Source organism: Sinohyriopsis cumingii, chromosome 8, assembly GCF_028554795.1.
Source record: "Sinohyriopsis cumingii isolate HCF-2022 chromosome 8, ASM2855479v2, whole genome shotgun sequence".
Taxonomy (NCBI): domain Eukaryota; kingdom Metazoa; phylum Mollusca; class Bivalvia; order Unionida; family Unionidae; genus Sinohyriopsis; species Sinohyriopsis cumingii.
Window position 1 is genome coordinate 58,605,622 of NC_142968.1, and position 26,170 is coordinate 58,631,791.

The 26,170-nt window shown below is 39.0% G+C and overlaps 1 long non-coding RNA gene across 1 annotated transcript; it reads left to right on the top strand.

Annotated features, from left to right (window-relative positions):
* The first annotated feature begins 2,848 nt into the window (after window positions 1-2,848).
* Window positions 2,849-25,949, top strand: LOC149793610 (uncharacterized). The gene is made up of 2 exons (XR_016422579.1): window positions 2,849-3,048; window positions 25,647-25,949. It is a non-coding gene; the product is annotated as an uncharacterized LOC149793610 (long non-coding RNA).
* Window positions 25,950-26,170: the final 221 nt, after the last annotated feature.

The window sequence follows — 26,170 nt, forward strand, 5'->3', positions numbered from 1 at the left end:
CATCCTGTCTTCAGTAGATGATAGTCTCTTATGGAAAGAAAGCAAGTAAAACATTACTTCCAGATTCCAGATACGACGCTTGTTTCCTTAGAATTTTGTTTCTTATATGGCAAGATATCGCGGAGTGAAGGGACACAATGCGTGTACCGTAACATAGGAAACAAGAACTGTACACGCACAGCCTACTAATTTCCATTTCCAGCTTAAACATTTGAACGTAGGTTTAAACCTCAGTATCGTTGAATTTAACTGTATTTAATAAAAAATTAAATCCAAATTAGTGTAAATGTCATGGGTAATAGTTTGATGGAAAGACTGGAGAATGAACTTTCAACATCTGTCAGACTTACGACATAAAAGTGCGAGCACTACATCGATGATTGAAATAATAAAATTGAGGACAAAATATGAACGACTTTATATCTAAAGCAAATAATTTCCTACCTTCAATAATATTCACGGTATAAGTCTTAAATTCAGACCACGTATTTCTTCACACAACAACCATAAGTGTAGAAAACAAACTCCACATGTACTCTACTCAAAGACAACAGATAAATACTAATATGTTATCTCATCTATTTGTCGTCTAAATGAATACATTCGGATGATGCCGGATTGTTAGGCAATGATGATATGCATAATTTGATCCGATGATGAAACATAACCTCAATGACCTCTTTTAAATAAATCAAAATGAAACGGCTGATCGGACACCATTTATCCTGGCCTGCAATCCAGACAACCCAAGGTATTTATCATGCAAAAATACTAGTCTGACGAGGAATCGAATAAACCAGTAGTAACCTACCTCAGACAGACAACCTCGTTGACATCCTAGTCCAATCAAATTTAATGCCAATCGCAAAGAAAAATCAAGCTGGTACATCTAGGCCATGTGGTGATTAAAGGTCCAAAACCTGTTAATATATGATAGAGACCAACGCATTCTCTTGTTCAGTGACGAGCAAATGTTTAAAATTACATTGTCCAAATAGAACGTGCACAAGAGAGAATATAATTTATTTGACCTACAGTAGATAGAAGTCATTATTAGCACTGTTAAACATGCTACTAAGTTCATCTTTGAGGAGCAACAACATACGTTATAAAGGACTGTAAAAAATATATAAAAGCAGCCACTGAACATAAACCGCAAACGAATCCTTTTGTAAACATAACAAGTTATACGACCGCAGCTTAATATAAACTATTACAAAGATATGTCATCTCAGAAAATCTCATCAATCGGAGTAACGTCAATATTGTTTTCTACATTATACTGGAGTAACGTCAATATTGTTTTCTACATTATACTGGAGTTACGTCAATATTGTTTTCTACATTATACTGGAGTAACGTCAATATTGTTTTCTACATTATACTGGAGTAACGTCAATATTGTTTTCTACATTATACTGGAGTTACGTCAATATTGTTTTCTACATTATACTGGAGCTTTATAAAAATGCTGGATTTTAAGCCACTACTTAGATATGAGATGCGATATATTATGTCAAGATGGACTGAATTGTACATGTGTTATAAATTGTTTAATATTTGCATTGTGGACGCATTTAAGCTTGCTACAAATACAGTTCTCCACGGCAGCCTTCAATTAGCAACCCTGAACTTTTCATACCTATAACCAATTTTTGTAATGAACCTTGGCAAAAGACAAATTAAATGTTATGATATTTCTTTATAAATGGTGTTTGAATTGCTTTGGGTGGAAAATAAGGAGAACCCTACAGCCTACACATTCTACATCGCGTCATCCAAAACCAGGATATGCCAAAAAAGATTGAAAAGTTAAATTATCGTATGTGACCCATCATCTGTAACAAATAAATTGATGTGCTTCAACGTGAATATTCAGTATATAGTGATGTGTTTAATGCAAACAATTGTTTGCGTTTTTAGAATAATAGAAGCTTACCATGGAAAACGATTGCGTCGTTTCTCCAATCCCATTTATCTTTGAGTGGTATCGGCAGCTGCAAAATACAAACAACCCAAACGAATGTTACGTCGCAGAGCAGCGAAATGAAATTAATCATATTTCATTTTTCTCGAAACAAACACTTTTTTGTTATTACTTTTATCATCTACAGATGAAACTCTTTTGTATATTTAAAATATACATAATGTAAAAAAAAATGAATTGAATGACTTGACTTGGTTATTCAATAAATTTTAAAATCTGAAATTTTAAAAACATATTACCATTACGCTTTTCACAATATCGTGACGTAAACGCTTTCCAATGAAATGCGTGTGATTTTGTTAAATAACATGTTCGAATAACTAATACAACTGCGTACCTACCCATCTAATTACCTGCTATCTATATATGTATTCTTGTATGTGTATATATTTATATATCTATCCGTGTCTTCTTTCATCGAAAGTTATACACTCGCTGATTTCTGAGCCCATTTAATAAGCCGGACAAAAATACATCTAAATAAGTTTCAACACCATTCTAATAGCTTTATTTAGTTACGTTCTCCACAGATTAATCTTTCTTGTGCTTATTTAGCTCTGCTGTAGATATATTGTAAGTTTCTACACGTTCGGAAATGTTTTTGTTTCAATACTATCGTGTCTTGATTTTTAAGCATTATCACATCAACGTGATGGATGGTCTTCTGATAAGTACATATTACCTTCCAAAAGAAATTTGACGTCATATGTGTGTAACCTACGTCATCGTTGATATGGGGGATGTAAGCAACTTCTTTGCATCCATATGCATATATAATACCCATATACACAAACACACATGCAAGACTGACATAATCATGAGACATGTACTGCAGTACAGGATCAAGCAAAATAAAGTAAACTGGGCAATATCAGTCACAAAACATTCACTTTAAATTGTGTTATTTCAACAAGATTACAGGCACACCCTCAACATATGCTTTGTACAGTATTCTATATAAAGGATACGTTTTTGACTATAGATAAGGAATATTTCATGGGTGACATTACAGAATGTTTCCACTTCACGGATGAAATATTTCTTTATATCTACTATAAATGGTAAGTTTGGTATTTATTTTACATTTCTTAAGGTAACATCTTTCGATATACGAAGAGTTTGTCTTCGCCATTCGGGGGCAATGGGATTTACGTCTGTATTACTACATATATAAAAAGAAATTCAGAAATTAAAAATACTTTTAGGACATCAAATGTTAACAAATTTAATTGGCACATATGATTCTTCATATTTTATAAGTTGTCAAATTAATGACCGTTGTCGTGTGAAAATGAAATAGATATTTACTGTCGTAAACATTTATTGTCGTAAACATTTATTGTCGTAAACATTTATTGTCGTAAACACGGTTCTTGCGCAGATTGATTCATTGAAGACTGTTGTGGTGAATGTAATGTAAACACATAATAGAGCTGTCTTATCTGACAGACTTTAGAGTGTACTCCTTAAACAAAAGATTATAATGACTGAAATTCTACCTATAACGATTTTCGTTCTTTCTTTTGTTTATGTAGACCATCAATCGTACATTGTGTGTACTCGTCAAGCTCGCAGTTTAGTTTGGTAACATACGCTACACCAAAATTTCAACTCCCGCTTAATTTTGGTTTGATATCAATACTTGTCTATCCCCGATTTCTCCATCGTTTAAAAGCTTGATTATGATTCCATAGTAGTTAATACCACTATTTAAACAATGTTATCCCTCTATTTAATCAAGAGTTTTCACTAAAAGCTTGTACCGTTTGTCAGATGGTGTAACAGGTTTACAATTCTTTATGGGTGACATTGAATATTTAATACAAAGAGTTTATGTTAGTTTAATCACTGACAATTTGCTGGATTCACGTGCAAAACGTTTGTGTAAAACGCTCATACTTGAAGCCCACTCCTTGTTTGGATATTGCTTTAGTCATTACATGATACTATTTATTGATTACATACATGTATACTTCAGTCTTGATATATTTTAAAATCTGTTCATTTTGATAGAGAGAGAGAAGGAGCAGAATTAGAACAAAAATTAGATACGCCTAAATATCGAGGTGAAAATATGAACCACATACATAAGTTCAGATATATTTCCCTAATGGGAAAAAAAAGTAGTTCCAAAAGTGATATCGTTACTGTGGCCTCAAAACTAGTATTGCTACTGTGGCGATATTAATTTTCTAACACGTTTATATTTCAATATCTCAGACGCACATGCAGAAGCACACATACTATCTTTACTAGTAGTCATCCGTCAGTCTCACGAGACCATGGATCTGCGCCAAAGGGTGTTGATATATGTTTGGATATATCTATTGTGTCTACAAATTAATATGCGATAGTGGTAGTCTATGCCACACTTGCAGCACTTTCTGTGGATCAATATTATTCTGCTTTTTGCCTTAGATCCCTCTCGTACTTTGTGAATCCCTACTTTTGCCACGCACGCATCTCTCTGAGACTTCCCAAGTGTCTGTTCTGATGCAAGGCACCTTTAGGTCACGCTTTCGTTTATCGTTATTGCGTAGATGAGATCTTCTAATCGGTCTTGTCCCTGTTTCCAGCTCCCCATGTACGAAGTCCTTAGGAATGCGGCATTCCGACATTCTAAACACGTGGCCCAACCAAAGCAAGCGTCTTTGCCAATGAAAGGTTACATACTTGTGATCCCTGCACTGTTATCAAGCACTGTGCTCTTGGCAACTTTATTATCTTCAGGAAATGTTAAGGATGTGACTGAGACAGCGTAGATGGAATGTATTAAGCCTTCTTTCTTGTTGTGTATATAATGTCCAAGATTCACTTCCATATAGGAGTTGTGCTCACCATACAAACTTGGTATACTTGGACTTTGCTGTATTTCGTCAGTTTGATATTGGTCCATACTGGTTTTGTCAGTCTGGAAGGAGTAGTGACAGTCGTTGCGATGCATCTATTAAGTTCACTCTCGAGGGAAATATTGTCTGTGATTACCGACCCCAAGTACACGAATTCGTAAATACTTGAAGCTCAAAGTCCTGAATGCTGATTGATGGAGGATCATCTACACCCTGTCCCATCACTTGAGTCATGTTTAAGCTGACGGTGAGCCCTCAGTGCGTACATGCCACTGCAAGACGATCCATGAGTCGCTTGAGATCTTCCTTTGAATGGGTTGTAACTTTTGCGTGGTCTGAAAATAGAACGTCACTAATGCATTTGGAAAGGTCTCAAAGCTTCCCGTCTGATCTAGTATGAAGGTAGATACCGTCTGTAGATGATCCAAAGGTGCACTTGAATAGGATTAAAAACAAAATACCGAACAGTGTGGGGGCAATCATGGACACGGCCCAGCAGCAGAGGGGGCGAATCCGACATTTTGTCCAATCGTTATTTTGCTTAATTATTACTTTCTGCACTCAACGATCTAGTGTCGTCAGCGCCTGGTAAAAAAAAAACGACGTCGTCGTTGGGGGATCGTCCAAACGTCATTTGGTTTAATTAACACCTTCTGCGCGTCGATCCCCAGCGTCGTCAGCGTCCGGTAAGCACGTCGACGACCGCGTCGATGTCATCGCCCCCTCTGCTGCTAAGTGGTTATTTACAATGATCTTACAAACAGAGTGATCACTAACTCCTCCTCTTGCAGATCAATTAGGTTATTTGACTGATCGGTAATTCTAAAATTAATTCTCGTTAAAAACCGATCATGGCATCGCATATAGACCGGATTAATCGGACTCTCAACGATTAAAAATCCCGGAGGGGCTGTTGGTGAAAATGAATAAAGGATATATCCCTGTTGAGCCTGATTTGATTGCTTGGTATCCACCTGGTAACTTCCTTCGATAGCATCACACACTAGATTAATCGCTATCACCGATGCGATATTTACGTTGTACGGGGCAATATGCCTACCATCATCTCCGTTATCGTGTCTGAGGATATAAGTTGATGGGGGGGCATCCGCGGGTGGATTCTTAGGCCATCCTAGTATGGTTCTTATTGAACTGTTATAAATATCAACCATATACCCCGGTGTGCTTATTTCAATCGTCGACGATAACGTCGGTTCATGAACCGTAATAGCGATTTTTGATTCCTTTCCTGTGATCGATTTTATTCTGCGTTGAAATTCTTTATTGATTTGCTCTATTTGGTATGACCCAGTTGGTATTGTAACCTCCTCCCAGTCTGGGGTCCCATCGGGTTTATTTTTCCGTGCAAAAACCAGCGAGTTATTAGGTTGTTGTCCGTTAAATGCGTCCGCTCGGATATTAGGCCAACTGTGATATACTCGCAATTTTGCCAGCGCTATATCCTTTACTGGAACCGGTGATGGAAAGTTTACACTGAATTCGGGTTTCGTTGATGTTATCGATATCATATTTGTTTGTACCGGAGTGGTATTCTCCGCGATCCGCTGAAGTAATTGAGACCCTTCGGGGTTCAGCGACATTATTATTATTCGTTGTTTTTAGTGTCTAATTTTAACAACCAGGTGGTTTCGGCTTCCAGTTGAAAATCCTCGATTTTTGACATCGCGGAGCTATATAACTGGACCATCGTGGAGAATTCAACATCGGATACGAACAAATTATCAATCGATAACGAGATCAACCCGGATAATTTCGAGTATGCGTCGGATACTATTTGATGTTTTACTGTATACTCGTTGAGTTTTTTCTGAAAACACGATGATATCTTCCTAGTGATTGCGTTGGCAACTCCAGCAACTGTTGTCATTGCGGAGACAGCGATTGGAACAGCGATCGGGGCTATCGTGGTCACCGTGGATAAAATAACACCGGCGCCAGCTACTATACCCGATACCGAGTACACGACCGCGTCGATGGCGGTTATTTTTCTGCGGTATTTTTTTATTTTTGCACGGTATTGTTCGGAAAGCGTTTTCAAGTTCGCGGAAAATTCTTTTGCGGTATCGAATCGATATTGATGTGACGTCGGTGATACCTCTGATTCAATTTCCTTGGTGGTCATTTTTATTTTAAAAGAGCTAGTGTTTTTAATTACTTAGATTCGCTGCAAATTCCACATACCATGTAATGTTTGCCCGGGCTAGATTTCTATCAACGGCATAAATTGTAAACTGTTCAGTTGCGTTCCTGTCTATAATTGTTGATATTGTATTGTTAAACCCGGATGAACTCGACGATAATATATTAAACTGCATCATTGAAACCAGTGTCAATCGATAAATACCCTTAACAGTTGCGGTAATATTTACTGTATTCTGTGTAGGAGTCCAATCGAATGATCCATGCCGAATTGTGTATACTGTGTTGATGATGTTCTCATGAGGGATTTTTATTTTTTCGAATTGCTCTGCTACTCTCGGTAGTCCGTCTTTAATCGCTTCAACATCAGTTTTAATCGTTCCTATTTCCTGTATATGCGTGTCCACATCTTTTTTGTTCGCTGCAACCCTAGTAATGAGTGTATTTATTTCCTGTATATGCGTGTCTATACTTTTTTTGTTCGCTATAACATTAATTTTGAGTACTTCTATTTCCCCTTCATGCACGTCTATACTTTTTTTGCTCGCTATAGCATTAGTGTTAATTGTTTCTATTCTCTGTCCATGCGCGTCTACATTATTTATGATCGTTACAACATTAGTTTTGATTGTTTCTATTTCCCGTGTATTCTCGGTCATACTTTTTTTGTTCGCTGCAACATCAAGTTTGATTGTTCCTATTTCATATGTATGCACGTCTATGCTTTTTTTGTTCGCTGCAACATCAGTTTTGATTATTCCTATTCCCCGCCAATACGCGTCTACATTTTTTTTGTTCGCTTCAACATCAGTTTTGATTGTTCCTATTTCCTGTGTATGCGCGTCCACACTCTTTTTGTTCGCTTCAATATCAGTTTTGATTGTTCCTATTTCCTGTGTATGTGCGTCCATATTATTTATGATCGTTGTAACATCAGTTTTGATTGTTTCTATTTTCCGTCCATGCGAGTCTACATTATTTATGATCGTTGCAACATTAGCGCCGATTGTTTCTATTTCCCGTTCATGCGAGTCTACACTCTTTTTGTTCGTTGCAACATTAGTTTTGATTGTTTCTATTTCCTGTCTATACGCAGTGATATCATTTATAGTTATTGTGATCTCATCCGGCTTGGTATTTTTTTTACCAAAGAATTTATCAAAGTTGTCATCGATCCTGTTAACATTTTTTCGTAACGAGGTAAATTGGCCCGGCAGCGTCATAAGATCCGAAATAGCATTTGTTATTATTATAAAATTCGGTTCGGTTGCCGTCGGGGGCCCCCGAAAAAAACTATCGACAATGTGTCGCACATCGTCGAAATGCGTTAGCGTCAACACGATCCGTTCTTCATACGATTTAATTTCACTACGTAAACCTTTTAACGAATTTGACATGGTTATATAATTGTCGCCAAGTGTACTTATTTTTCCATTTATCGTCAAGATGGATTCACCCGGTTTGAGTCGTCCGTCGCTGTTATACAGCGCGATAGTGTCCTCGGCGGCATCACGCTGTCGTATTAAAACGTCATTCAGTGACACATTACCGGATTTCAATTTACCCTGGCGGTCTTGAAATACAACTATTTCGCCCGGGTCAACACTTGTTAGATTCAACATATCAGCGATTTCATCCTCAATTAGTTTTTTTATGTCGGCGGCGGCCGTTTCCGTGGATTCTTTCAGCGCCGAAACCGGTCGCCCCCAGATATCAATCATTATTATTGTAAATGTTATTCTCTAAAATCCGTTGAGCTTCTACGACTCCACTAGTGTATTCGTTTACAACCACATGAGGTGGTTTTCGCGATGATGAAATCGCCGCAAGTACGTTTAATACCTCGCGGCCACATATCGGTGGGTCACTTAATCGCTGTGTTGGCAGCGTGGAATAAAAAACCCGGGCTGAACACGCCGGGGCTGAACACGCCCGGATATACCGCATAAACTCTTTCGGCGGAGCTAACCCGTATGAATCAAAATAGACGATCGCACGCGGATCAATCGCGTATGCAACCCAATGAGTTCCCGCTCCGGAGGACCCATCGAGGTTAATTATGCCGGTTTCAATATTCCTTGGTGCCGCCGGTAATTGATCCCTCATAAAAACACCTCTGAAGTTTTTTATCGCTAGCGCGTTTGCGGCATCTATTAAATCAAAATTAGACATGGGAGTCATTAAACGGTTCCCGGTAGTCTTAGACCCTTTCCCGAGTACCATGAATACGGGGTTCCCGGTAGTCTTAGACCCTTTCCGGCCACGGGTCGTTTTTTTTTGTAGCCTTTCCCGGTTGCCTTCTTTAATGCCATCCCCGCCGCGGTACCAACGGCTCCTAACGCCGCCGCCTTAGCCACTGCTGGTGCGGCCGCGGCAATCAATGCCGGAATCTCAGCTAACAGCGGAAATATCCCACCGGTCTTTTCCATGTTTTTAATTGCTGCGGCTGAAAAATCTATTTGAACACCCTTTTTATTCTTCATCGCATCATTGAAATGTTTTATTTGACGCGCCGTCAACGATATCTTATGATTACCACCCGCCATCTGTGACGGCTTCAGCGTTATTGTGATCCCGCATTGTTTAGCCGACTTTGATCGTAATTTCTTGACTTGACCATCAGTCAACTCTACATTGACGACACTATACGACATTTTATTGTAAACGCGTTTTGTGCTTTCAATTACATGTTTTCCACTGGCGCATCAACGATTCTCATTCGTCCACCAACACCTTCTAGCAGCATTGATTTATCGCTGAGAATGACAGCGACCGCTCTGTAATTAACACCAGCTGGGGCTATACGAGCTCGGAAGTGTATATCAACGACGGATTGTCTCGTTAAATCAAGATGTTCCAACGAAAAGTAATAAATCGGATACAGGTTTTTAAAATCAAGTTGTGATATTTGCAAACCAGTGTCGACGTTTTGATCACGACCCATATATGACAGCAATCGATGATACACACGTGCGACATGGTTGTCACCGTAATTAAGCTGTATATCCTCGGATGGTTCCTGTTGTCCGTTTATTCTCAGCGAAACCTCCATGACTCCTAATCGATCAAATATCATATGGCTGCGTTCTTGATTACCCAATCGTTCCCTATTCTGTAGCGCTATGAATATATGACGCGGGGCTGAAACACCCTGTTTTGATGCTAGGTGCCATGTAAACGTATCGGCGACGTTATCCTCTTTAGCATCAGTTGTTACCGCTAGCCAACTCAACAACGATTTCCCTCCCTGTTCCATAAATGCTAACAATCGTGCTTCCGTGGTAACTGACGGAGTCAGCACCGGCATCCACAATGCCATTTTAGTTAAAATGACTTTACCGGCAGCGACGCCAGCAGCATGCCATATTGCATTGTTATCATCGCCCCTTCGCGTCAGCGCGATTGTATGCTTAGCCCCATAGACAACTTTTCTAACATTTCTGCAGAATCCAAATATGTGATGGAGTGGAATCGCGCATGAAAACTTTCGGCGTGGTCCTTGCAACATTCCTATTCGTGTTGCAAACCCTAGATTAAAATTATCGTTAAGACTTTTTATAATATTGAAATTAACGTTTGGTTTTACTCTACGGTCTGGGTTATTTGCTTCAACCTGATCAATTGCGGTATCTTTTTCCACCAGCACGTTAATGTACTGAATATGATCAGCGTTATCGGTGGAGTCCTTTGCGAACATTATAGATGGGCCCGCCGATCTTGTATAATCATCCGAATATCTCGCTAACCCAATTATCGTCGTTGCAACATCAACCTCGCGTTCTATTGATTCAATTTCTCGCCCGTCAATAAGATATCTGGCGCTCTCAAATAACGCCATGATACCGTTGTTGACGAAGCCAACTCGAACACGATGGTCATCTGCGTATGGTGCATTATCGGCGGCATTTGTCACGAGTTCTCCCTCAATTTCGATAAACGCTTCACACGGCAGAAAGTATTTACTGGTATCTTGGACCTGAAGTTCAATTCGCGATCGTAGGTCAGGTTGCGCTGCATAATAAGAATAAAATTGATAATCACGGACAGAATCATCCCTGCGCACTGGGGCGTCCATATCAAACGCGGGATCAGCGGTACGCGCAAACATTCTATTATTTATCATGTTGATGTTTTCAATTGCGATTTTTTCGTCGTAAATTCTTTGAATTTAAACCACTCCCCGCTATCGCGTTCATGAGCGCGTTGGTTGCCGCATCGGCGGATGGCGAAGTCGCCAACGACGGAGTCGTCGCCGCCAACGACTCTAGTTTTTCTTCCACGGCGTTATTTATTACTTTACTGACATTTGCAGGCATCACTGTCGTTGATGGCATTACCGGTGGTTTCTGTTTTTTTCTCCTGAATTTCACCAATGACATTAGTTTGTCCCGCGCGGCTGAAAACGCCCTTCCGGCAACATCTCCAATGGCACTAATACCCTTATCACGAATAACATCAATAGCCTTCATTCCTAATTGTTTGGCTAACGGCGCTACTTTTGGAGCCATTCTTGTAAATAACCCCGCAATGGTGCTACCGAGACCATCTCCATAGTACGCGCGGTAAACAGGCAATCGCGAGTTTACCACGTAGACGAGTACTGGTTTATCATGGTTGTAGTGTATGATCATCCTTATTAAAAACACCAGTTTTCCAATTAATCATCCACGAGTTCGTCTATGAGCGTTCGATATACATTAATGTCCATAATACCGCCTGCAAATAACCGCTTGCAAATATCAGCGGCCTCATTGATTATTTCCGTAGAGTTATTTCCGGCTCGTTTTCCTCCGATTAGTACTTCCAGCCGTGATATATCACTGAGAACACTATTAGGACAGGTAACGCCGTAGGATTCTTTACCAACAGAGTATCCTTTTCCTTTTTTTGGTGTTATACTCTTAACTTCCTTGTGGAATGCGTCGTAATCGGATTTACTACGATGTGGTAATGCATCTTTATGTTTACTCGCTAAATACACTATTCTTGCCCAGTCCTTTAACGACTTTATATTTTTCTCGTAACCGCTATTGATATGCTTCTTATCTCGTATGTTCTTAGCAAAATTGTTGGCAGTAAAATTAATTAATTCTTCCCTGTTGCTGAAGCCTCTAATTTCATCTATTGTGCTCTTCTTGAGTACAATACGGGGTATATTCCCCTCTTTTTCTTCCGGTATTTCTTCTTCTGGTATTTCTTCTTCTGGTATTTCTTCTTCTGGTTCTTTCGCAGTAGCGCCTAGTTCTTCCTCGTCGGCCATTGTAACATAAGGTTCTTGTGGTTCGGTTATAGCGAGTGGTGGTGGCCTCCGTGTTGTAGCAGCCGCTATTTTTGCAGGGAGTGTTTCTAAAGACCTTTTTGTTTGTTTTGTCTCTGCCGCTATCTTTTCAAGCGCACCAAGAACGGGTACAGTTGCCGCCGTAACATCCTTAGTCGCTTTAGTTACCGGGGCAAATAACTGTTCACTTCCAACAGCAAAATCAGTTTGCATTTGTTGTCGCGTTTGAAGTTTCTCTCTCACTCTGTCTCGTAACGGTATAAACTTTTTAAGCGCTGCTAGCCGCTCTCTGGCTAGCCGAGTAGTAAGTGATTCACCTACCATTATTGTAAATTGATCCGCAATTTTCTAATTTTCCGCCGAGTGTATCATCGGGGGCTCCACGGAGTTTTCGTCTATAATCCTTCTAATGTTTTTGATCTTACTAGAAATCTCCCGGCGTCGTTCATAAACACGTCCGAGTTTTTTTCGTATTATTTCAACGGCAGTAAATAGTCCAATGAATGCATTTGCGTCATTGTGGTACAGGTTCTCATTAATCGTATGTTGTAATCGTTTTATAAAAAAATACTCGCGGGCCAGGGTAAAACGCCCCCGTTTCGACTGTTCGTTAATAATCTCATAATCGGATAATATTTTTTCACTGTCGAGACCATCAGATAATTCAATTCCTTGATTTTTTAATTTTGAAATCTCGGTTAATATATTATTGATGTCTTCGATATTCATTATTCTTATAAAACATCTTATTTCTAATATCAAAAATTTTAATAAAATTATTGGGGCCATTTTTGACCCCGTTTTTTGTATGGACAGTACAATGCCGTAGATCTCCACTCGAGTGTTGTGGCAGATTACAGGCATACACGGACAGTACAATGCCGTAGATCTCCACTCGAGTGTTGTGGCAGATTACAGGCATACATGGACAGTACAATGCCGTAGATCTCCACTCGAGTGTTGTGGCAGATTACAGGCATATACATATACTTAATTAAGGACATTCACATCTTGGAACCCCAAAGCATACATCTCCGGGAGGGAGGCCTAGGGTGACAAACGTCATCGTAGACCGCCCAGAAGATATGCTTGGGGGACATCACTACATGTACTTAATTAAGGATGAAATGATTGATGGATGATGGGACGGCACAAGACAGCACAAACATAAAACGGCGGGGCGGAACTCTACGGCCAATTCAACCAATCAAAAGCAACCCAATTAAATTAACCCGGTTGCATGATTGTGAACAAAAGACAACCACACGCCCGGGTCAAGAGCGTGGGTTAGTTTTGATTAGTTGAATTGGCTTTCGAAAGCCCCAGGCTTATAACGAGTCATCTTATATATAAAGTGACTAATACAGCGGCGTCAGTCACAAGGTGTGTGTTAATTTGAATTCCCTTGAATCGTTAAACCCTTAAATACTTATTAATGGTGTTTCACGGCATTTAAATGAAACCAAATATTTGAATAAAACATTAAAAAAAAGAATACAGCTGTTAGATAATAGCGTGTATTTCATTAGTTTTCATCGTAAAATGATTAATTAATCGCAACATTAATTGGACTTCAAGGGACATAACTCTTGTCATGCGACGCTATCACAAAACGAGTTATCTCCCTTTGATGTTATATATGAAAATCGAATTCTATGACCCGTCTTTTTTGAGATCGCTGTTTGATATATTCGTTCTGCAACAAATTGTATTGAGGCGATACAAATGTCAAAATATTTTCCTGCCTCATTCATGGAGTGAAATATTTTTTCCTCGTAAGTTGTTGTATCAAATGACTTTACGGGTTTCGCTTTCTTTGAGTATTTACCAGTTTGGCCTTTTTTACTATTTTCACTCTGAGAGATGGCTTGCAGATTACACAGTCTGTTATTTTGATAATTAGAATCAATGTGATCAATAACGAGACTATCTTTGATCAATCCGTGGAAACATTCATAGATGATTCTGTGACAGAGATATTTTTTCCCTCCAGCAGTAAACATTAAATACCCGTGATTGTTTTTCCATCCAACCGGCTTCTTCAGTCTGCGGTTTCTAACAATACCGTCGCGAGATGCCTCGTAATTGACGAGCAGGGGGTGCGGCTGAAATTCTTGGTCCATTTGTATAATAATACTACTTGTCTAATTTATTATTTGGTTTAATTATGAATCTTTCAACGTAGTCTTGGGGGGTTTTGATGACGGAGTCAGCGGTGGGGTCAATGACGGCGTTTTTAATTCGTTTGTCATAATAGCGTTTTAGTTCCCTGTATCGCTTTCCGCCACAATTAATACACAACTGGGATTTTCCTCTTACACCGACGTGGCAAACCAAGCACGGTAGGGGGCCAAGAGAACCATTACGAACGCTTTGTAAATGATATCCGCAGAATTCACCTCTACATGATTTATTGCACGGGGTTGTCGACCCAATCATCAACCATTTGCAGTGATTCATTATACTATATTCTTTCATTTAAATACTTGTTTTAATTATATGGATGAGTTCGAGAGATTAGCAGCAATTAAACCCCGGAAAAATATTAAGTTCAATCTCGATAGAGTCCTCAAGGACACACCAAAAGCGTTAATAAACGATAGAACCCTGTTAAATAAAATACGCGATTGTATCAATGAATTCAAACGTGATGGTGCATCTCATAGTTGGTCAACATTTCGAATTGATGGCGTTGTTGATGCTACCATGAACGACAACCGCGCAGCAACGATAATATCACAACTTGACGGTAAAAGATATTTCTTCAGAGTAAAATTCATTGTCCGGGTGAAATCAGGCGATTGGATCATACGTGATAAATTTGAACCAGTTCTCAGCGACAAGAAAACAGTCATTGTCAGCCGCGACTCCAAGCCGGGGTTGTTAACCGGAATTGACAGACCATACTATGAACGAGCGTATCCTGAAACATCAGTTGTTTATGGAATATACCCGTTAAATAAGAAACCTGATATCGGAAAACTGAAACCGATGAAACAGTCAACGGGGATAAATTGTGTAGCAGAACGAATAATAGAACATTTTACAAATGCATGTCGAGGAAACAAATTGACTGATTTACGACGTAGCAAAATCAACCAGTGGGAACTAACCGTAAAAGAGCGTGGAGCGACCATCAGCGACATAGCGAGATTAGAAACGTCGTTGAGATTTCCAATAACCGTTACAACGATAACCGGTGAAGTATTATACGAATCAAAGTACAAATCAAATGGGGCCCCAATCAAAATTATTGATCATAACGAACACGCATGGACGCCCGCGATCACAATATTTCCACGGGATAGAACAGTAAAGTATATCCCGGGGGAATTTTTAGGAGAGGACGGTTTTCTCGCGGAGAGGAAACTATTTGATGCTATTGCTTGCTTGTGTAAAAATGACCCTGTATCAGTGTGGTTACTTCGCAGCGCTGAAAACGACATGGATACCTTTGATCAGTTTGTAAGACCAAACGGCGAATTATATCGCACTGAAGCATTTCACAACAGGATGAAAAAAACCGCCATGGAATTTGAAGAGCATGATGAACAACTGCTAACAAATTGTTTTACGATTCCATCGGTTGTAGCTCATGTTGCAGCAAGGAAAAATGCGTGGAGACCAACGCGCAAGGAATTTCTACCGGATGTACAATCCAGTTGTTTGGAATACTATCACGGTGGACTATGGAACACTGAATACAACCGCGACGCTATGATTTCGGTTGATATGGTTGCCTGTTATCCAGCGAGTTTTCTCGGGTATGGATCCGCCGCTGAGTATTTCAAACGATTTGGACACCCCAGACATGAAATGACTCGTGTTGCTATTAATGGACCACTGCCTGATTTTGATTTAACCGGATTCGCTCGCATAGTATCATTTGAGTTCGCTGCAGGACTTCATCGCCGTTGCTATATTTGGATCGGTAGACACATGGCTGAAAAGAAGTGGTTGCCAATAGCCCTGCTACGGTATATGATTGATTGTAGCATGTTAGTTTCGTTGATTGTCAGTGACGCGATTATATCATACCGGGCGCAGACTGAAGTCTGGTTACCAGAACCGGAGCGTCTAGATAGCATAATTGACGAGTCCAGAAAAAACATTGATGCCGACGAGGAATATATCATCGAATGGTCCAGGAGGATATTTAACCAACGAAACAGAGAGGCAAAAGATCTCGGTAGAAGAATAATTGGTAAGTTTACACAAGGTGGAAAAAACCACGACTACAAACGATATTGCTCACGGCTGATTATAGATGACGCAGAATATGATTTCGTAATCAAGGACGCAGTGGCAAAAAATAGATACGTGAACTGCAAAACAGCTTTCTTGTCCAATGGAACAAGGTTGGGTACAGTTGTTACCTACAGCGACGGAGACAGCCCGGCGTATCCACATTTGAGGGCGTCTATGCTGGGTTATGCCGCTATCAATTTATTCTCGATGATAAATAGATTCCCCGATACCGCGGTTAGAGTAGCCGTTGATTCGTTTTATGTTGACGTAGCGTATAAGGAAAACGTAGCCGAGTTTACTAGTCCGGACGAGAGTTGGGGTACATGGAGAATTAAAAATGAAATACGACGCGATTATTCCCCGTCAGCAGATGTCACCGTTGAGAACAACTACTTACGCGGTGATAAATTGTCAGAATGGTCTAATGCACCATCGTGTTCTGATCCAATTTGTAGACACAAGACGGTTTATTTAAGCGGCTGTGGCGGGTCAGGAAAGACGACTCGGGCAATTGAATTATTTCGAACGCGGGCAAGTATAATCGTGCTTACACCGACCCATAGACTAGCGCGAGAGATAAAACAACGAAATGTTGACGCCGTTACTTATCACAGCTTTTTTCGATACAGCGGCGGTGAGTGGACTCCTGATCGAATGGGTGAAAAATTTATTCCCGACATTATCATCTGGGATGAGATATGTACTGTTTCGTTAGATACTTTACAAATGTTTCTTGAGTGGTTGCTGCTCGCGAATACAGCGGTGATCATGTGTGGCGATCATGGCCAACCACCACCATTTGTCGGCGAGGGTCCACATGAGTGGTTGAGCGGGTTCGTAGACTATTATGAAGAAACCGATACTGATTACCGAGCACTTGATGAACAACTGCGCGAGGTTAAAAAACTAATCAGATTACAGCCGGATAGAGTTCAGTGTGAAATAATCCGCGAGGTAATTCCGGAAACGCCGTTGAATGAATTCTGGGAAACATGGAGACCAAACGATTTGATTGTAGCGAGTAGAAAGATAGTCAGAGACACACTTCAGCGGAAGTTGTTTACGTTGCATAAGGAAAAGTTTCCAACGCGTCCAGTGCCGTTGTGTTATAGACCCGCGGACACACGGCGGCAGAACATTGAAGTTGAAATTCCAGCCCCGACAGCGTCGGGGACAAAAAAACAAATTCTCGTGCTGAATGATATTGTGCTCGTTGATATCAGCGTCGTCGAGGACGCGCTACGTGCTGATAAATCCCCGTGGACGCTAGGATACGCAACAACAATACATTCCTCGCAGGGACTAACCATCACGGACACAATTGTTTGGATAGTTGATAATCGAATCGAATGGTCGAATCTAGTCTATCTTGCAGTGTCCAGAGTACGAAGGATAAATCAGCTTCGAAGAATTGTTATTGACGAAGCCACCGACGAAGCCGGCGACAAAGTCACCATCGATGCAAGCGTCATTGATAGAAAACTCTCGGGTTACCGCCAACAGGATAAAAAAAAACAGCGGCGTTTTGATATTGATGCCGAATTAATAATCTCGCTACGACAACAACAGAATAATCACTGCGCGAGTTGCAATTGTATAATGAGTTGGCGTTATTCGGATAAAGACACTCGCCAATTTACCGTGGATAGGATCGATAACAGTCTCGGTCATGTCAAAAACAATGTGAGGTTGACCTGTCTTGAGTGCAATAGACGCAACGGCGCTAGTTAAGACCACGTGGGGGCAATTGAGTATCGTTAGGTATCACTTGTAGTTGCTCGCGTGTAAATCCGCGCTGAGGAGCAGTTGAATCCAGTCTATAGATCGGTGGTCTACCAGTTGATCGTGTTATCGTTGATATGTTATGTGTGGTAACACTCCAAATAGGATCAGTAGCTCTTTTTTTACCGCCTTCAAGCTCTCCTGGTTCATACAGATATCTGACAGTGACATCGCCGAGAATCGGCTTGGAAACGCTATCTATTTTTGATCTTCCGGGTATATACTCGTATTTAATCGCGTCGCTGGGCTTCATGTTGATTGCTCGGGTAATCTCGTTATTTAACGCTGCAATTACACCTGGCAACCTTTTAACCCATTCACGAGATCGTTTTTCTTGGATGAATTCCTTCGCGTATTGATATCCAAATAACCGTTCAGCGAGAGTCCGATTGAATCGTTCAACAATTGCCTGATCACGATGTAGCGCAGTATGACCTCGTCGTATCGCGACGCTATGATGTTTCAGCGTTGATAAAACAGCGCCGCGAAATTCACTACCGGGATCAACTTGTAATAGATTTGGCCAGCGCAGAGGGCCTCTTCGATAAATTCTTTCAAACGCAGCGGCTACTTCAGTTGCCGACTTTGTTTTTAACGGCTCCGCTTGTTTGTATCGACTCGCAACATCAACTACGGTTAGCGCGTATTTGTAACCGTTGTCATGCGGCAAAAATAGTATATCAGCCTGATGAACTTCATTAGGTACGCTGACATCAAAGCGCGAGAAGTTGATTTGTTTAGGCGGTGGTAGATAGATTTGCCATATAGCCTGTTTGGATAACCAATTAGCCGCAGTGGCCTTTGTTACCTTTGCAGCGCTTGCAAGCTTACCAATTGCGGCCTTCCCCTTCCAGTATCCTCTCGGAGAATAATAGATGGATTTCATGTTGTTATTAATTACCAGCGCCCATCATTAATTTACCTTTCATAGCCGATTTTACCAACCATGAGGCCAATTTTTCTTTGACGGATTTATCAGGAATAGCATTTAATGCGTGAATTAATTTTACATCCGCGATATGACGCTGTTGCAGATCGCTACTTTTGTAAGCAACATCATGAGCATGACACGCCTTATCGATAGCGTTTATTGGATACTCACCGGGTTTGGGCTGATTTTGATCATCGAGTCTAATATCTAATCGTGTTCCGGGGCCACAGTAGTTATATCCTGGGAGGTGTTTTTCTCCTGGATACTTTGCCCACGGTGTTCCGGGGAGTTTTGCCAATTTGGCTGCGATGTCACCTCCTCGCTTTTTTTTAAAACATCTCCGGGTCTAATAGAAATAAATCTAAATTTCTTTGTACCGCATTGTACACACTTGCCAGTAAGCGCCGATCTGTTATTTCTTGTTGTAGCGGTTGTCATATCATTTGTGCCAGTACGTACTCTACACTTCACACAATATAGATCCATAATTTATGTATAGAGATACGAATATAATTGATTTTTCGGCGACTAAAACAAGAGAACCAGTTAAGCATGTTGCAGCGTTACCAAACTCGATCCGGATGATTATCATCGGACCATCTGGATCCGGCAAGACGCAATTGTTACTCAATTTAATAATGAGATGGATGAAGTGGGATAAGTTGTATTTGGTTGCTCCTAGCGTAGATGATCAACGATGCTACGAGGTGTTGAAAGATTTCAACGAGAATGCATCAGCGATCGCTAAAAAAAATGTTATTGAGTTTATTACGGATATCAATGATGCACCGGGTATTGATGATATTGATGGCGACGTTAACAATCTAGTCGTGTACGATGATGTTATGTTAGACAATCAAAAAAACCCAGCTAGGATATTTTCCAGAGGCAGGCATAAAAACACTGACGTGATATATGTCACTCAACGATACACTCAGATTCCAAAAGTAATTAGAGACAACTGTAATATTCTTGCTGTGTTCAACGGCGTTGATACACACACGCTACGAAATATTTGGCAGACATGGTGCGGCGGTGACATGGACTTTAATACTTTTCGAAACTTTTTTAGTCATGCTCAGTCGACCCCACATGGATTCGTAACGATAAATTTACATGATCCTCGGACACGATATCGTATCGGACTTGACCAAATATTCGGTTAGTTGTAAATAATTTTCATTGTAAATAACCACTTAGCAGCAGAGGGGGCAATGACATCGACGCGGTCGTCGATGTGCTTACCGGACGCTGACGACGATGGGGATCGACGCGCAGAAGGTGTTAATTAAACCAAATGACGATTGGACGATCCCCCAACGACGTCGTCGTTTTTTTTTTACCAGGCGCTGACGACACTAGATCGTTGAGTGCAGAAAGTAATAATTAAGCAAAATAACGATTGGACAAAATGTCGGATTCGCCCCCTCTGCTGCTGGCCCTGGTTAACGCTACGTATGACATAGTAGTCCCCTTCATGTCTTCGTGAAAAAATTCACAATAATGAGTAGTGTTGGTGTACAACCAGTTTTTGCTAGTATCTTGAAGAGTTCCTATCTGTCAATGAAGACGACATAGAGTGGTTTCCCCTACACTCTACACTTTTCTTACAAATGCCTGAATACAAATGTCATATCAGTGGTGGCTCTAAAACCGAACTGTGACTCTCGTAGACTCCTTCGTTTTTCAGTGACATTTGTTTTGAGAAGAGCTTCCTCCAAAACTCTGACAAAATCAAGCGCATTCTCTTGTGGGCGAGTCTTGCTTGTGTCAGTTCGAGATCTTTCCTTTTTCTTGAAGCAATGCAGCCTCTTTTTGCTAGAGCTTCACTTTGCTGCACACAAGAGAATGATCAGTGTCACAGTCTACGCAATGGTAACTGTGAGTCATATGTACTCTGCTAAGGTTAGAACTTTTTTGTGATGATGGAATCAAGTTGATGCCAATGCTTGTTCCTAGAGTGTAGCCAGGCCACACTGCGTTGGGGCTTCGTCCTAAAGACTGTGTTGCTACTGGCAAGACTGTGATGGCAGCAGAGTTCTCGTTCATCTTCCTCCTCCTGAAATGTCCCAAACAAGTTGACCATGAGCTATGTTCAGCAACGATTCTGGCATTGAAGACATCAAAGATGAACAGTGGATCTTGCAAGGGGACTTCTCCAATAGTAACACTGAGGTCGTCCTAAAACCGGTCTTTAACTTCCGGGGAGGATGTCAATTTTGTTGCGCAGGCGCTGATCAGGCTGACCAATCCAATGATGTCTGATGCTTAAGTTTCACGATCTTCGCATTTCCCTCTGACGGATGTTCAGTCTGTAATTCCGTATCGCACATCTAAACTTTCCGTATCGCACACCCAGCCGTGTTCTAATTTTACAAATTAAAATATTAAATAAAAGCCCGCGTATAAAATCACAGGAATGATTTATTACAATGCATTTTAAATTATTCAAAATTGCCAACACAGTTTGTAATTCTACGAAATGCACTTATATTTGATGAAAATGACCACATTTGGCACTGGGGCTGTTTGGAGACTACCATAAAAAGTAACGAAGTGTAGTTTATATGCATTTCACTGTATACGGGCAGATAAATTAGAGTTTACTGAGGTGTACAGCGATACTCGCATCACACAAAAAAATAAGCGAAAGAAAGATAAGTAAATGTGGTTAAATGTAAGGTTTTCTGTAACTACAATGCTTACTGTGTCGCTCGAAAGCAGCAAGCATTACATTATGTTGCCAACAATATGACGTCACTATTTACCATGTTCATTACAACACTATGAACTCTTGATAATAGAACGAAAAATGAGGTGGTTGTTGTAATGTTATTTGTTATTGAAAAATAACTGCAGAAGGCGTTCTATACTGTTTATTAAGTACAAGACGTCAATAAAGCTTGGAAGGGGAGTAAAGACTGCCCTGAGAGTATATTTCTCATGGAACTTAAACCCTAGTGAATGTATAACATAAACCAGCTGTTGGTGTGTATCAGTTCTAGTCCAGTGTGAAACACCTGATTACTTTTACTGTCAAGTGATATTTCAAAGCTAATCAGATCAAGGCTTACACTACAGTTGTGACTTATGTCTCTCATTAAATAATGTAAATGAAGAATTAGTGTGCATGTGAAAGTAAATTATATAAAGTCAACGTAAAGTATACTTGACCTTTCGAGGTCTTTAGCAATTTGCGGCCTGAAAAGAAATCGGTCTCGCAAGGCTTATGCTGCAGACATCAATGTATTTTCATTACCTGATACTAAAATAATAACTTATAAACAAACACTTTCGATTTTGCATTTGATAGCAGCTGTGTTTGTTTCTCAATATTTGCAAATTTTATTATTTTTAATATATACATTTCGTGACAAAGTACAATTTTCCCTTTTTTAGTGAGGGTTACATGGGGACAGTCTCAAGAAAGTGCAACCTATCCTGTTTTTCTTATGAGCTTTGGATTGCTTAGACTCTCATCTGTGTCAAAAATGTTAGAGCAAACATTAAATACTCCAATAGTTTTCACAACCTATGTTTTTTAAAGTACGTCAATTTCACTCATAGTCACTATTGTACATAAATTAACAAATGGCCATTTTAAAAAAAAAAAGCTTAATGATCAACACGATTAGTAAAGTATATGTTAGTATCTAAAGATACATGTACATCGAATCTGTTACATTAGGCTTGGTGAAAACCTTGAGATACACATAGCTACCTAAATGTCTAAATCTTTCAAATGATAAAAATACATGTTTTAATACGATCACGTTTGTTTAAAAATCGCCTACTCCTTTAGATAATTAATACAAAGAATTAGATGATTAACGAACAATTAATGGTGTGATATACAAGTCTCTGACTTTCTCCTTCTCCTCCTCACATTGTATGATATTTCATAAGCAACTAACAAAAGCACATTCTTAATTTACCATGATGAAGAAATAGAGAAAATAATTAACAACACTAACATGATAACAAAGTTTAACTTAATTTTCGTTAAATAAAATTTCATTTTATTATTACAATGGGTTATACAACACATTCACTTGTGTGTGTGTGTAATAATATACTATTTCTTAATCAAGAAAACTTTAATAAATAATTAAGTCAATGAATCCATTATACCTCAATGTATTATAAACGTCATTGAACAAGCATGAATTAGCCGTGAGTTTGTGACTAGCGGTCGCTTAGTTCAGATTATGAAATATCATTTTACAAATGAACTGTACCCGGGCATGTCATCCATCATAATGTAGAGGCGTTATGAACGGCTGTTAAAATTCACCATATTATGATGTCACACTATACATCTCCATGACAAGACCCACCCAGATTTAAAACAGTTAAACGCCTGCAGACAAAAAAAAGACGTTTAAAACATGGCCAAGCAAACAAATATTTCAGAATTCATATTGCACGTTAATTTTTGTCCCTCAGGTTAAGTGCAATCAAATATGCCAAGATTGTATACCGTCTAGCATGCAGATATAATACCAAAAAAAAGATGCACATCAAAAAGTGCCTCAAATTGAACTGCAAACAAAAAAGTAGGCTTCAAGTATTAACTTTATAAATTCGTTTTCCACAAGAATCTACAAATTATTTTGAAACTACGTGAACTCTTGCTATTCGATGTTCTGCCACCCATAAAGTATCGTATGCCTTTTACTCACTACGACAAACGGACACATTATTATAAAAATGCTTTGTTAAATATAGCAATACAATTGTATTGGATTAGTAGTGATTCTAACTCTCAGCACAACCATAATCCTACCTAAAAACGATAGAGAAATGGATATTAATAACTGTCCATTGAAAACCAAAATTAATAGGCAATCGATGTTCTGGTGAAGAGTCTGTTACCGAACTAGACTTCAAGCTCGCGAAGTTTCATACAATTCACGATTGAATGCACAAATTAACAAAACAAAAGTCGAAGAAAGCAAACTCCATGAAAGTAAACTCACAATCATTAAAATATATTGTTTAAAGATTTTACACTCTGAAATATGTTGGACGTGTCCATTCTGTTATGTTTCTACGGTATTCGACCCTACAAATGTTCACTGAAATGTGTTAACGAAAATAAATTCTTTTCATTTTCGTTTAAAACTGATCTATTTGATAAAACAATAGTTTAAGCCATTATTCGGACTAGAATTTTTTTTTAACGTTGCTGTCTCACAATTATTGTAAATTTCAAACCTTGTTTTATCTATATAGTAATACAGCGGTTAATCGCAATGGCACAGAATGGAGAAAATAATCCAAACTAATCGACAGCTTTTGGCTAATATAATATATAAAAAGACGAACATCGGCGTTTTTGGAGTAGTTATTTGGACATATGTCGCTAATCAGTGGTAAAGCCACCCGTGACAATGCAGTGTTTTCCACTTTACTAGCAAAATATTTGAAATATTTCCTTATGTCTATTTGTGCGAGGGAAGAAACTGTTATCTTTCTTTTAATGTATTGAAAAACAAGTCGTGTCCCCTTTCATAACATTTTGTATTGAATATTATACAATTTTATGAAATTAGTAAACTATTGTGTATGTTTTTGTCCATAGGAGTTTGTAATCATTATTTTTGTCATATTTTTTACGTAGAACGTTATTTATCTAAATTTGTTAAGTAGTCAACACAAACTACTTTTAAATGTTATTGAATCATTTTCTTAAATGTTGCACGAATAGCCATTATCTTTTGACGCTGTCTGATAGAATAGTTTGTTGTTGTTGTTGTTGCTGCTGCTGCTGTTGTTGACATGTTATTTTATTGCCCAAACTATTATATCACCGACTTGAATTTGTAAATCTTCGTGTTTTTAGAACATTGCAGTATATATGTTTTATATTTAAATCGCAAAATGAAACTTTTGTATTCCCTTTATGTTATTTTGTAACACAAAGAGATTTAACTGCAGTTTTATCCCATCTAAACTTGTAAAAACAATAAACATTATCTCTTGATAATGAGATTGTTTTCTTTTATGTTAAAGTCATGAAATATTTATATTCCTCTATTGATGACAATGCAGTATTAGGTTTGTGCCATTATTCATGTTGTGTGTATTTAATCAATGCTGATTGCACATAACCTAATGTACATTGAAGAAATTATCGTGTGGTCCTGGAACTAGACGGTAATTTTGATTTATAAACACATTAATGGGTCTAGGGACACTGGTGTGTTTGTTTTATAAGACAAGTATAAGTGGTGCAGGAATTGCAGAATAGGTTCTTAACTGATACTGGTGGAAATAAAATTGCCAGAACCTATTCGATATATTTAAACGTCATACCAAAAGAATCGCAATATTTTGATTGTACTGTTGTCCATAGCTCTCAACTTCTAAACTTCTAACACGAGTCATTGGTTTTCTTTTTTGTTTCAGATGGATGATGCCATACGCTCATTGTTGCCTAAATATAAGAAAATAGATTTTTACTTCTTTTTTTTTCTCTCAGAAAACATTAAGTATTTCTTTTTCAACAAATGGATTGACGATGTGAGAAACAATTAACCTGATTTATAAGCTTTCGTCTTATGTGCAGACACACCATGGTTGTCTTCAAAAATGAATATCTAGACTGGCTGTTACAATTGTTCAAAACATGAATTTTACTTTCTTTCAATTTTGCCATAATTCAAATTGTAAATCTTATTTCGTGAAAAGTATTAAAAATTCTTAAACATTGTTCTGCAAACTTGTTTTATTTAATATGAAAAATTTAAGTGCTTGCACTACTTACTGTTTACTGTAATAATGGATTCTGGGAACTTGTCCGAAGACCATCAAATGTCCTTGCAAGTAAATGAAGTGACTATAATACCAATATTAATTCAATCAGGTCTTGTGAAAATATGTTCGGTTTTACGTTTCGTGTTTTCCTAAAGTGACATATTTGCCCAATATAC